The 15,411-nt window shown below is 41.0% G+C and overlaps 1 long non-coding RNA gene across 1 annotated transcript in view; it reads right to left on the bottom strand.

Moving 5' to 3' along the window:
* The window catches only part of LOC122685923, a 79,708-nt gene that overhangs the window by 43,333 nt on the left and 20,964 nt on the right, over positions 1-15,411 (bottom strand). The window contains exon 2 of the long non-coding RNA XR_006338571.1: positions 11,479-11,672. This is a non-coding gene — a long non-coding RNA (uncharacterized LOC122685923). The remainder of the gene's footprint in view (positions 1-11,478; positions 11,673-15,411) is intronic.

Raw genomic sequence — 15,411 nt, 5'->3', positions numbered from 1 at the left:
TATTCTTGCCGAGGACATCCCATGGACAGAGGCGTCTGGCAGGCTACAGTCCATGGGGTCACAGAGTCGGACTGAGTGACTAACACTTTCACTTTCAAGAATGGACACAGACTCTCATCAGTTCTTCTGAGATGTAAACATGCACCATCTTCTGAGAAAAGCTTTCCCTCTTGTCTATAGATCAGTGGATTACAGACAAGCTGACATCATCTTTGATAATCCTGTCTGGTCATCCTAATTCATATTTAGGTAATGACTCTGGGAAGCAAAATAAGGAAGAAAGGAGGATCAAAAAAACTCTAACGAAAGGCTACAAACTTATAAGCTTATATCTTTCTTCAAGAAATTCATCATTTGTTAGTGGGAAGCTGCTGTATAATGAAGGGAGCTCAACTCGGTGCTCTGTGATAACCTAGACAGATGGGATGGGGAGTGGGAGGGAGGTTCAAGAGAGAGTGGATTTATGTACACTTATGGCTGATTCTGACCTTATGGCAGAAAGTGAAGAGGAACTAAAGAGCCTTTTGATGAAGGTGAAAGAGGAGAGTGAAAAGGGTGGCTTAAAACTCAACATTCAAAAAACTGAGCTCATGGTATCTAGTCACATCACTTCATAGCATATAGATGGGGAAACAATGGAAACAGTGAAAGATTTTATTTTCTTGGTCTTGAAAATCACTGCGGATAGTGATTGCAGCCATGAAATTAAAAGATTCTTGCTCCTTGAAAAAAGCTATGACAAACCTAGATGCATATTTAAAAGCAGAGACATTACTTTGCCAACAAAGGTCTGTCGAGTCAAAGCTATGGTTTTTCCAGTAGTCATGTATGGATGTGACAGTTGGACCATAAAGAAGGCTGAGCACCAAAGAATTGATGCTTTCAAATTATGGTGTTGGAGAAGACTCTTGAGAGTCCTTTGAACTGCAAGGAGATCAAACCAGTCAATCCTAAAGGAGATCAACCCTGAATATTCACTGGAAGGACTGATGCTGAAGCTAAAGCTCCAATACTTTGGCCACCTGATGTGAAGAGCTGACTCACTGGAAAAGACCCTGATGTTGGTAAACATTGAAGACAAGAGGAGAGGGGGATGACAGAGGATGAGATGGTTGGATGGCATCACCGATTCAAAGGACATGAGTTTGGGCAAGCTCCAGGAGATGGTGAAGGACAGAGGAGCCTGGTATGCTGCAGTCCATGGGGTTGCAAAGAGTCAGACATGACTGAGGGACTGGACAACAACAATGGCTGACTCACATCAGAAGAAACCAACAGAACATTGTGAAGCAATTATCCTCCAATTAAAAATAAATTAGTAAAAGAAATTAATCATTTGAAAAAACTGGCTTATAACAGATTCAAAGAAGGTGCTGTGGTGGGTTCAGATGAAAAGATCAATAATAAATAGTAAATCTCATGACATGGTTCCCTATGTTAGAACCTCTGTAAACAAAAAAGCACACATTTTGTGCTGTCTTCACAACTCATTTCTGGGTGTTCTTTCTTCATTTCCCCCACCTCTCACTCCAGGGTTTATTATGAAAGAAAAGATGTTTCAGGCATAACCGTTGAACTTCTGGGTAGGATCACCCTATTCCATCTCAGCAAAAAACCAGTTAATAATAATGACTTTGTACAACCTTTATCAATCTCTCATCAGTGTATATCATCTTGGTATAAATCCCAGGCTATTAATGCACCTTCAAAGCCTAGAATACAGTTTAATGCCAGAATCACAATTGGTAAGAAGAGCATTTTGGCAACTGAAATTACTATTCTAAATGCTATAAAACAGAACTGATGTCCTAGTTACCCTTCGCTTTACCTCATTGAATGTACACTCTCCTGCCAAAGAAAATATGAAGATAAGCATTCTATTCTATGAGATGATCTTATCATTGCTAAGAAGCAATCATAAGGTGACCTTCTTAAGAAGCAACTGGCTAAATTACATGAAATAGTAGCATCAACAATATCAAAACAAAAATCACACTTAGCCAGCACCAATCTCACAATTAAATGGACAGTGCTTGTACTAGTTGGGATCCCGATAAGATGGAATACTCAAATCAGAATAATGCAAAGGCTTATGTACTAAGGAACTTTTACAAAAGTGTACTCAGGGTAAAGTAAAACCACAAGGAACTTGGGGCAATAATTGGGGTTGGGGATTGAGCCACTGTTACCAACTCTAGGCTAAAGGAGACGAGGAGGAGGGGGTGTTGGCAGAACCTGGAGAAAGAAAGTCATGTAGAGAAGATTGTCACGAAGAGAGTAATGGTTTTCCATCCAGGGATGCAGTCCAAGGTGCCCCCAACAAGATAGGAGGAAGGAGGATAAACACCCTGCCCTCCTCCTCCTCCCCCTTTCAGTGTTCTACCAGGGTCCCCACTGATCAATACCAACCAGAGACAGAATAGAGGGCCCACTGAAGAGGTCCATTAAGAATCAGCCTCTAATGATCAGGGTGAGGAGAGCTGGAGGGGCAATTGGGTGATACACAGCAGGGTGCTACCTAACCCAACACACTCATAGAAAACTTATAAATTTTGTAAGAGCAGAAAATGTCTCAGTCACCACTTTATACCTAGCTATATCACTCCAGCATTCCTGCATGAAAAACCCCATGGACAGAGGAGCCCGGCTGGCTACGGTCCATGGGGTTGCAAACAGTCAGATATGACTGAAGCTACTAAGCACAGTGTATCATTCCAACTCCTATTTTCCAATTCCCTGACACCAATGGGTGTCCAATAATTAAATTCAATGTGACATTAACTACCCAGAGTTAGCACAGACCCTGCTAGTTAAGGGCTCAGTCCCATTTTAGACACTAGCCTCAAATGGGGTCCCCAGACAACTTTCACTTCTGCCTAGCCAACTATAAATATGGAGGTTCCCACAACCCCACTCAGGTTCAGTAATTTGCCAGAGTAACTCCCAGCTCAGGGAAGCTCTCTACTTTCTATTACAGCTTTATTGTAAAGAATACAACACAGGAACAACCAAATGGAAGAGATGCATAGGGAAGGTATGGGGGTAAGGAGGGCACAGGGCTTCCATGCTCTTTTCGAGTGCACCACCCTCCCAGCACATCAATGTGTTCCCAATCTGGAAGCGTCATGGCATAGGCATGATTTACTAAATTTTAGGCCACTGGTACTTGAACTCAGTCTCCAGTCCCTATCTCCTCCCCAGAAGTCAGAGGTGGGACTGAAGGGTTTTATCCCTATAATCACATGGATTTTTCCTCTGGGAACCAGTCCCCATCCTGAAACTGTCTCAATACCCCATCTTTAGTCACCTCATTAGAATACAGAAGACACTCCTATCAGTGGAAATTCCAAGGAATTTAGCATGCCAGGAACCAGGAAAAAGGCCAAATATATTTATTTGTTTAATCATGCCACACCAGCATGTTGTATCACCATGTCTGGCATGTAACAGACACTCTGTATTTGTTACTAAATGAATCAGTCTCCACTGTGTTAGTCTGAAGTTCTTTCTCTTTTCCTTCTGGGTTTTTGAAAGATTACTAATTTCTAAGAAAGTGGAGAAAACCAGTAGACCATTCAGGTATGACCTAAATCAAATCCTTTAAAATTATACACTGGAAGTGAGAAATAGATTTAAGGGACTAGATCTGATAGACAGAGTGCCTGATGATCTATGGATGGAGGTTCATGACATTGTACAGGAGACAGGAATCAAAACCATCCCCAAGAAAAAGAAATGCAAAAAAGCAAAATGGCTGTCTGAGGAGGCCTTACAAATAGCTGTGAAAAGAAGGGAAGCGAAAAGCAAAGGAGAAAAGGAAAGATATACGCATTTGAATGCAGAGTTCCAAAGAATAGCAAGGGGAGATAAGAAAGCCTTCCTCAGTGATCAATGCAAAGAAATAGAGGAAAACAATAGAATGGGAAAGACTAGAGATGTCTTCAAGAAAATTAGAGATACCAGGGAACAGTTCATGCAAAGAAGGGCTCAATAAAGGACAGAAATGGTACGGTCCTAACAGAAGCAGAAGATACTAAGAAGAGGTGGCAAGAATACACAGAAACTGTACAAAAAAGATCTTCATGACCCAGATAATCATGATGGTGTGATCACTTATCTAGAGCCAGACATTCTGGAATGTGAAGTCAAGTGGGCCTTAGGAAGCATCACTATGAACAAAGCTAGTGGAGGTGATGGAATTCCAGTTGAGCTATTTCAAATCCTGAAAGATGACACTGTGAAAGTGCTGCACTCAATATGGCAGCAAATATGGAAAACTCAGCAGTGGCCATAGGACTGGAAAAGGTCAGTTTTCATTCCAATCCTAAAGAAAGTCAATGCCAAAGAATGCTCAAACTACCGCATAATTGCACTCATCTCACAAGCTAGTAAAGTAATGCTTAAATCTCTCCAAGCCAGGCTTCAGCAATACATGAACCGTGAACTTCCATATGTTCCAGCTGGTTTTAGAAAAGGCAGAGGAACCAGAGATCAAATTGCCAACACCCGATGGATCATCAAAACAGCAAGAGAGTTCCAGAAAAACATCTAATTCTGCTTTATTGACTATGCCAAAGCCTTTGACTGTGTGGATCACAATAAGCTGTGGAAAATTCTGAAAGAGATAGGCATACCATACCACCTGACCTGCCTCTTGAGAAACCTGTATGCAGGTCAGGAAGCAACAGTTAGAACTGGACATGGAACAACAGACTGGTTCCAAATAGGAAAAGGAGTACATCAAGGCTGTGTACTGTCACCCTGCTTATTTAACATATATGCAGTGTACATCGTGAGAAACCCTGGGCTGGAGGAAGCACAAGCTGGAATCAGGATTGCCAGGAGAAATATCAATAACCTCAGATATGCAGATGACACCACCCTTATGGCAGAAAGTGAAGAATTAAAGAGCCTGTTGATGAAAGTGAAAGAGGAGAGTGAAAAAGTTGGCTTAAAGCTCAACATTCAGAAAACTAAGACCATGGCATCCGGTTCCTTCACTTCACGCCAGATAGATGGGGAAACAGTGGAAACAGTGGCTGACTTTATTTCGCGGGGCTCCAAAATCACTGCAGATGGTGATTGCAGCCATGAAATTAAAAGACTCTTACTCCTTGGAAGGAAAGTTATGACCAACCTAGACAGCATATTAAAAAGCAGAGACATTACTTTGCCAGCCAAGGTCGGTCTAGTCAAGGCTATGGTGTTTCCAGTGGTCATGTATGGATGTGAGAGTTGGACTATAAAGAAAGCTGAGTGGTGAAGAATTGATGCTTTTGAACTGTGGTGTTAGAGAAGACTCTTGAGAGTCCCTTGGACTGCAAGGAGATTTAACCAGTCCATCTTAAGTGAGATCAGCCCTGGGTGTTCATTGGGAGGACGGATATTGAAGCTGAAACTCCAATACTTTGGCCACCTGATGCGAAGAGCTGACTCATTTGAAAAGACCCTGATGCTGGGAAAGATTGAGGGCAGGAAGAGAAGGGGACGACAGAGGATGAGATGGTTGGATGGCATCACTGACTCGATGGATATGGGTTTGGGTGGACTCCGGGAGTTGGTGATGGACAGGGAGGCCTGGCATGCTGCGGTTTATGGGGTCACAAAGAGTCGGACACGACTGAGCGGCTGAACTGAACTGAAGTTTTTAAGCCCAAACTATACATGCCTTTAAGCTTTCCTTCCCCTCTGTCACATAATCTAGAGAAGACAAACCCTGAGTGGCTTCTAGAACCCCAGGGCACTTCACACCTCTGATACCCAAAGCACTGGGAGACTCAAAGGAGAAACACAGGTATTTTTTAGAGATGGAATCTGAACTGTTGACAAACAATCTGCTCTAGTCTCTTCAGGGTTGTGTGCCTTTTTGTCCCCTTCACTATCAGCAGATTCTGTGGCACTAAATAGACGTAGGATGCTAGGGCTAGACCTTTGTGGGGTGGTAAGCTATTTTTGCTGATATAAGGTATCATACAACATGCCATGAAAAGAATTTTATTTTGTTCTGGGGAGTTTCCCAATGATACGAGTCCCACCTTGTGTTTTTATAATCCCCAGGTGACCAACATTTTACATGTCAGGGAAAACTGGATCTCTATCAGGAGAAAACCTGAAGCCAGGGATGAAGAAAATACAGAATGGAGTGGGGATAGTCTAAATCCATTAACAGAAAAAAAAAATCACTGGAAAACAAAAAGATCCATTCAAAGCTGATATGCCTTGAAAATACAGCACAAAATTTCAGTTTAAATGGGATTTGGGGGAAGCACATTTCCATCTGATGGAAGGACATATTCCATACACCAGCAGACCTAGCTATTAAACTGATGGACTGTAAGTTTTCTCTATAGCAATAGCCTTTTTAATATTAACATAAATGAACCAAGCTCTATGACCAAACTTTGAAGTCTCAACCTAAACAATTATCCAAAGGCTTGATCAGGTCCTGATCAAGAATATGTTTAACCTGCTCACACATTCCTGGCCCATCTTTCTATGGAAAGGGGCTCCTAAATTTCTTCAGCTGAGTGTGATCTCTAGCTACTGCATTCTCTGTGTATGTGATGTCTCCTTTGATCAACAGCACACAATATCATCATTTCAGGCCCTGATCAGAAAATGCATCTAAGAATAGACAGGGCTTCCCAGGTGGCATGAGCAGTAAAAATCCTGCCTGACAATGCAGGAGACATAAGAGACACTAGTTCCATCCCTGGGTCAGGAAGATCCCCTGGAGGAGGGCATGGCAACCCACTCCAGTATTCTTGCCTGGAGAATTCCATGGACAGAGGAGTCTGGTGGGCTACAGGCCATGGGGTCGCAAAGACTCAGATGTGACTAAGGTGACTTAGCATGCACACACAGGAGCTTGCTAGACACACCTGATAGTGGAAAGAAATGCCTAAGGCAGTTGTTCTAAACCCAGTTGATTGTTCTAAATGACCTAGGGAGAAGGAAGATAAGAATGGCCAGAGGCCCTGGAAAGAAAGAGAGTGAGAGAGAACTGAGTGGGTATCTAGGCCCACCCAAGTACATGGAATCATATCTAGAGGTGTCCTTTTTAAGACACATTAATCTAGCCCCCCTCCCCCACTCCACCATACAATGGAAGAGACAGACTAATTTTCCTTTTCCTATCTCTAAACAATACACTGGATTAGGTAGACTGGGATTACACAGGGAACTTTTTCAAAATAAGTTACATGAGCAGGATTCTCCCTACCCACTCACCCCGCCATTCTGAGGAACCTCATGTACTGGCACCCTATAAATTTTGCAAGAGGTCCCTAGGTTATTTTGACCCTCTTCTCTTCCCTTCATCCTGCCCCAACCCCAGTTAAAATCCACTAAACACTAGTTCCCTATTACACTCAATTACCAGAAAGAAATGTATTTGGGTCACATATCTTAACTTCCTGCTGAAATACCTTAATGGCATTAATATTTAACAATACACACTTGATTTAGGTCAAAAATGCCTGATAAGGGTTATCTACTTGAATTTTACATTGTTATACCTTCTGGAAAATCAGTTTCAATCATCTAATAACCTTACTCAACATCTATTACATAAAGCTTCACAAAATACCATGTCTGACAAGAGATGGTCCCCCTAGCAGAACATGTCTATGCCTTTCTAACAAACAGGGATAATGAGGTATTGCAAAGCATCTGCCCTGGTGCCTCAGCTGCTAGAAAACAAGCCTTTTTTTTTTTTTTTTTTAAGTACTAACTAATACTGGTGAGGATCCTTAGAAATGGCTTGTAAGACAATGTTATTGATAGAATTTTCTGTGATATTATAAGTGTGCTACATATACCCTGTCCAGTTCTACAGTTAATAAGTACATGTGACTTGTGAGCACTTTAAATTGTGACTAGTGTGACTGAGGAGTGAATTTTAAATATTATTTAATTTCAATTCATCTGATGCAAAGAGCCGACTCACTAGAAAAGACCCTGATGCTGGGAAAGGTTCAAGGCAAGAGAAGAGGATGGCAGAGTATGAGATGGTTGGATGGCATCATTGACTCAAAGGATATGAGTTTAAGTAAGCTCCAGAAGATAGTGAAGGACAGGGAAGCATGGCATGCTGCAGTCCATGGGGGTCACAAAGAGTTGGACACAACTGAGAGACTGAACAACAACAATATAAATTTAAATAACTACATGTGGCTACTGCCTACACGGAGCCACATGGTTCCAAGACCACGTTTTATATTTAAGTAGGGTGACACAAGAAAAAGAAATGCAAAAAGGCAAAATGGTGTCTGAGGAGGCCTTACAAATAGCTGAGAAAAGAAAAGAAGCTAAAGGCAAAGGAGAAAAGGAAAGATATACCCATCTGAATGCAGAGTTCCAAAGAAAAGCGAGGAGAGATAAGAGAGCCTTCCTCAGTGATCAATGCAAAGAAATAGAGGAAAACAATAAAATGGGAAAGACTAGTGATCTCTTCAAGAAAATTAGGGATACCAAAGGAACATTTCATGCAAAGATAGGCACAAAAAAGGACAGAAATGGTATGGACCTAACAGAAACAGAAGATATTAAGAAGAGGTAGCAAGAATACATAGAAGAACTACAAAAAAGATCTTAATGACCCAGAAACCACAATGATGTGATCACTCACCTAGAGCCAGACATCCTAGAATGCAAAGTCTAGGGCCTTAGGAATCATTACTATAAACAAATCTAGTGGAGGTAATGGAATTCCAGCTGAGCTAGTTCAAATCCTAAAAGATGATGCAGTTAAAGTGCTGCACTCAATATGCCAGCAAATTTGGAAAACTCAGCAGTGGCCACAGGACTGTAAAAGGTCAGTTTTCATTTTAATCCCAAAGAAAGGCAATGCCAAAGAATGTCCAAACGGCCACACAATTGCACTTATCTCACATGCTAGCAAAGTAATGCTCAAAATTCTCCAGGTAAGGCTTCCACTGTATCTGAAATAAGAACTTCCAGATGTACAAACTGGATTTAGAAAAGGCAGAGGAACCAGAGATCAAATTGCCAACATCTGTTGGATCACCAAAAAAGCAAAAGAGTTTCAGAAAAATATCTACTGCTTTATGGCCTACACCAAAGCCTTTGACTGTGCGGATAACAACAAACTGTGGAAAATTATGAAAGAGATGGTAATTCCAGATCACCTTACCTGCCTCCTGAGAAATCTGTGTGCAGGTCAAGAAGCAACAGTTAGAAGTGGACATGGAACAACGGACTGGTTCCAAATTGGGAAAGAAGTATGTCAAGGCTGTATATTGTCACCCTGTTTATTTAACTTTTATGCAGAATATATCATGTGAAATGCCAGGCTGGATGAAGCACAAACTGGAATCAAGACTGCAGGGAGAAATATCAATAACCTCAGATATGCAGATGACACCACTCTTATGGCAGAAAGTGAAGAGGAACTAAAGAGCCTCTTAATGAAAGTGAAAGGAGAGCATGAAAAGTTGGCTTAAAACTTAACATTCAAAAAACAAAGATCATGGTACCTAGTCACATCACTTCATGGCACATAGATGGGGAAACAATGCAAACAGTGACAGACTTTATTTTCTTGGGCTCCAAAATCATTGCAGATGGTGACTGCAACCATGGAAGTAAAAGATGCTTGCCCCTTGGAAGAAATGCTAAGACAAACCTAGACAGCATATTAAAAAGCCAAAACATTACTTTGCCAACAAAGGTCCATGTAGTCAAAGCTATGATTTTTCCAGTGGTCATGTATGGATGTGATAGTTGGACCATAAAGAAAACTGAGCACCAAAGAATCGATGCTTTTGAACTCTGGTGTTGGAGAAGACTTTTGAAAGTCCCTTGGACTGCCAAGAGATCAAACCAGTCAATCCTAAAGGAGATCAGTCCTGAATATTCATTGGAAGGACTGATGCTGATGCTGAAGCTCCAATACTTTGGCCACCTGATGCAAAGAGCTGACTCACTGAAAAAGACCCTGATGCTGGGAAAGATTGAGGGCATGAGGAGAAGGGGACGACAGAGCATGAGATGGTCGATGGCATCACTAGCTCAATGGACATGAGTTTGAGCAAGCCCTGGGAGCTGGTGAAGGGAAGCCTGGCATGCTGCAGTCCATGGGGTCACAAAGAGTCAGACATGATTGAGTGACTGAATTGAACTGAATATGACACAAAAATCTTATAGCAGTTTCAGCTTCAGCACAAATGGTATGTACTGTAAGCATCCTCAGCTTTTAGTAATATTATTCAAAAGGATTTCCGGGGTTGACTATAGGAACTTGCCTGCTCTCAATAGAAAGCAAGGTCAGGTCATATGCCCGATGCAGCCTGATCGAACTGTAAGTGCCTTCATGCCGGGGCTCTTATTGTTGGAACTGCTGGGACCCAATGGCAGACGAGCGGACCTTCCTCTGAGCAGGACCACTGTAACCCCTCTGAATGGACAGTGTGGACATTTACTCGCCCCTCAGCTCAGACCCCTCCACTGTTCTAACTTCACGTGGTAAAGAGAAGGCAGGAGTTGGTCTTGAGGCTTTCCTAATTCACACCTGGAGAGTGTGCTCTCTTTCTGATGAAAGGTCCAATGGGTTTTCAGGGTCTCTCATCCTCAGCACAGTGACATTTTGAGTCCTGTGCTTCTGTGTTATGGGGACTGTCCTGTGTGTTTGAAGATATTTAGCAGCTTCCCTGGTCTCTAGTCACTAGACGCCAGTAGGGTCACCCCAGCCTTCCTGGCAGTGCCCACCCAATATTTCTACAGACACTGTCAGATATCCCTGGAGGGCGAAAATCTCCCCTGGGTGAGAGCCACCAGTCTAGGCAGTAAGTTCTTAGACTATGGGCTACTTAATAAAGAAGACCAACCTTAGTTTTTTGTTCCGTTTTTAAAAATCTCCAGTACCTGGCAGATGCCTGATACTGTGATAAACACTCAAGCATTGCTTGGATGCCTGAATAAAAAGCCAATATTATTTTTTAGCTTTGTAAATATCTCCCCCAGTGCCTAGAAGACTCAATCAACAAGTATTTTCTGGCTCATTAATATTCTTAAAGGTTTAAAAAAGTAGGAATTCCTATGAATGACTATTTTTGAGGAAGGAAAATGATAGGAAAAATAGATCTTTCTTCATAACTTAATGTATACGAAGCAATTTCCTGGCTTGTTACGATTTTTAGTAAACAGAGTAAGTCTGAAAATACAGTCTCACCAGTTCCAAATTAAGTAGCATAATTTAGGGGGGTTTACATTAGTTTTTTTTTTTTTAGGTTCTCATTACCTATCTATTTTATACATAGTATCAAGAGTGTATATATGGCAATCTTAATTTCCTAATTCATCTCACCACCCCATCCCCCGTTGGTGTCCATTCATTTTGCTCTCTATGTATGTGTCTCTGTTTCAGTTTTGCAAATAAGATCATCTCTACCATTTTTCTAGATCCCACCTATATGCATTAATATATGATATCTGTTTCTCTCTTTCTGACTGACTTACTCGGTGTGACAGTCTCTAGATCCATCTGTCTGTGTGTGAGGAAGCAAGGCTCCATCACCTCTTAGCCTCTGTCTCTTCACTGAAGTTGGTCCAGGTGCTGGGGTCAGCAGGATCTCTTCCTCACTGACTGGTAGAGTAGTTATCTCCAGCATCAGATTTGATCCCCAGGAACACATAACTGCCAGGTTCCCTAGCTGAGAAACATAGACGGCTCAGGTCAGTTGCAAGTTCCTGAACTTTAAAGCTGCATTTGCCAGTGCATGAAGCTTTTACCTTTTTTTCAAACATCAGAAAATAAGCCTATTGTCTCCGGAAAGCCCAACCTTTGTACCTAAAACTTAGCAGATGTTTTACCTCCATGTACCCATGGCGTGGGCTTTCCAGGTGGCTCAGTGGCAAAGAATCCACTTGCTAATGCAGGAGACACAGGAGATAAGTGTTCAATCCCTGGGTTAGGAAGATCCCCTGGGAGGAGGAAATGGCAACCCACTCCACATTCTTGCCTGGATAATCCCATAAACAGAGAAGCTTGGTGGGCTACAGTTCATGGGATCACAAAGAGTTGAATACGACTGATCACGCACACATGTACATGTGGCATAGAATTAGAGAGAAATGAAAGGCATTGCCACTACATTCAGATTTAAACCAACAGTATGTTTAGCATAGTCTACAATTTCCTGTTTCCTAAATAGTTAATGGTATTTTAAGCTTCTTAAACAAGATTTTTTTTTTTTCATTTAATGAGAAATATCATTCTCTAGCTTCCCTGGTGGCTCAGACAGTAAAGAATCTGCCTGAAATGCAGAAGACCCAGGTTCGATCCCTGTGTTGGGAAGATCCCCTGGAATAGAGAATGGCAACCCACTCCAGTATTCTTGCCTGGAGAGTTCCATGGACAGAAGAGCCTAGCAGGCTACAGTCCACAGGTTCTCAAAGACTTGGACACTGAGAGACTAACACTTTCACTTTCATCATTCTCTAAGTTCTACATTGCTGGCTGCACATGTGAAAAACTGCTTTATTCAAACAACCAACATCATTAAATCATACTGCTATTTTGCTAGGGACAAGGTCAGAGTATATATTATAATTAGAAAGAAAAAAAGAAAGAGCAGCTCACTATAAAGACCTTCCCTTCCTTTAGAGCAGTGGTTTGCTGAAGACATATCAGAACTACCTGGGCAGCTTTTTAAAGTCCCAAAGTTCAAGCCACACATCAGACAAATTAAATCAGAATCTCAGGGTAGTACTCAGCAGTGCAAATTCTTCTATGTAAATGTCGTATGGCTTCCCTGGTAGCTCAGATGGTAAAGAATCCACTTGCAACTCAGAAGACCTGGGTTCAGTCCCTGGGTTAGGAAGATCCCCTGGAGGATGGCATGGCAGCCCACTCCAGTATTCTAGCCTGGAGAATTCCATGGACAGAGGAGTCTGGCAGGCTACAGTCCTTGGGGTTGCAAAAAGTCAGACACGACTGAGTGACTAAGCACACACAAAACAGTTTTAGATTTATGGAAAATTGCAAAGATAGTACAGAGCTTTCTCACACTCTGCACACTAGTTTTCCCCATTATTAACCTCTTACATTACTATGGTACATTTGTTATGATTAAGAAGCCAATATTGATACATTATTATTAACTAAAGGCCACACTTTTTTTCATATTTCCTCAGTTTTCCCCTAATTTCCTTTTTGTATTCCAAGATCCCGTCTAGGATTTACATTTAGTTCTCTTCTTGGCTGTCACAGTTTTATAGACTTTCCTTGTTTTTGATGACCTTGATGGTTTAGAGGACTACTGGTCAGATATCTTGTAGAATGTCCCTGAACTGGGATTTTTCTATTGTTTTGCTCATGATTGGACTGGGGTTATGTGCTTTGGGGAAGAAGACCAAAACAATAAAGTCATTCTCATCACATCAGATCAAGGGTACCTGTATCAGTGTGACATCACTAGAGATGCTGACCTCCATCATTGGGCTGAGACAGGGCTGTAATGTCTCCAGTATAAAGTTGTTCTTTCTATACTGTACTTCCCTTTCTCATACTGTGCTCTTTTGAAAGAAGTTACTATGTTCAACTCAAGAAGTGGGGAATTATATCCTTGAGGGCATAGGATCTACATAAAATGTTTAGAATGCTTTGTTACAGAGAATTTGTCTATTTCCCTTTATTTATTCAAAGATCGATCCATTTCAGTATGGACTCATTTATTTATGTTCTACTTTCATTTTCAGTCCTACACTACTTCATTTATTTTTGTTGCTCCCATGTTCCTGCTTTGGCCATTAGGAGCCCTTTCAGGTGGCTGTAGCCCTCTGACACATCCCCATCACTGTGTCGTTGTTCTCTGAGCACTTTCTTATTTTTTGGTTCAGTAAGATGATCCATGCTTATACTGTTTATTTTATACCCTAGACCTAAAATCAGTCGTTTATCCAAGTCCTGGTTCCTTTTTAAAAAAACTTCTAAATTTTTAACTGGAGGATAATTGCCTTACTATGTTGTGCTGGTTTCTGCAACACAACCAGGTGAATCAGCCATAAGTATACATATGGGAGTCTGGTTTCTTTTGTTGAAGAAGAATATTAGAAAGCATGATCTGGGTGCTTGGTGTGCTCACTGCTGCTGGAGTGTCATTGCCTCTAGGCCCTCTCAGCTGACAGAACAAGGAAGTGTGTGTGTGTGTGTGTGCAAATCCATGTATATACACATATCTATAAGTGTCTCTAAATATACCCATCTGTGTTTATATTAAGCTAACATGATCCTATATTGATGTGTCCAACTCTGTTATCACACGGATGATCCAGCCTCCTCTTTTAACTTATCTGTAACCTCCAACCAAACTTGACTCCCACCATTGCCCATTCCATTACTTAGTTGTTGAGTTTCAGTATGCATGTGTAGTGCTATTAAAATCATTAATATGTCCCCCCTGGGAAACAGTTTTTATCAACTAGAGCTGAGTGCTTACGTACAGTTCCTTTTGCCTTTAGTCTTACAGACTCTACTTGTTTCTGAGGTTACTTAGGTCAGCACTTTTGTTCCTCTACACATTTTAGAGAGGTTGTTTAACACATTTGTAGTATGGTTATATTGTTTTATCACAATTCTGCATTTTATCCTGGCATTCCCAACATACTACATGATTTTTTAAATTTGCATATTTAAGTTTCACTCTTTGTTTTATAAAGTTCTATGGGTTTCTGACAAATGCATAATATCATGTGTCCATCATTACAGTTATCATACAGAATAGCTTCCCTCTGTTAAATAATCCTCTGTCCTTCACTTACTTCAACCCTTTCCTGTTTTCCCTATGCCCCCACAGAACTGGGACAAATAAACTTAACACTTGCATGGAAACCTGAAAGACCTCTAATAGCCAAAACAACCTTGAGAAAGAAGAACAGAGCTGGAAAAAAATCACGTTCCCTGACTTCAGATTACACTGCAAATTTACAGCAATCAAAACAGTATGATACTGGCAGAAAAATGAACACATCTATCAAAGGGCCAGAATAGAGAGCTCAAAAATAAATAAATAAACCTACACACTTATGGTCAATTAATTCACAACAAAGGAGGCAAGAATATACAATGGAGAAAAGATAGTCTCTTCAATAAACAGTGCTTGGAATACTGGACAACTACATCTAAAAGAATGAAATTAGAACATTTTCTCACACCATGAATAAAGATAAATTCAAAATGGACTAAAGATCTAAATGTAAGACCTGAAACCATAAAATTCCTAAATGAAAACATAGGCGGAATATTCTTTGACATAAATTATAGCAACATTTTTTTGCTTGTCTCCTGAGGCAAAGGAAACAAAAGCAAAAATAAACAAATGGAACCTAATTAAACTTAAAAGCTTTTGCACAGCAAAGGAAACCATCAATAAAACAAAAAGACAACCAATA

This window comes from Cervus elaphus, chromosome 29 (genome assembly GCF_910594005.1).
Source record: "Cervus elaphus chromosome 29, mCerEla1.1, whole genome shotgun sequence".
NCBI lineage: Eukaryota > Metazoa > Chordata > Mammalia > Artiodactyla > Cervidae > Cervus > Cervus elaphus.
This window is presented reverse-complemented; position numbering and strand designations above follow the sequence as displayed.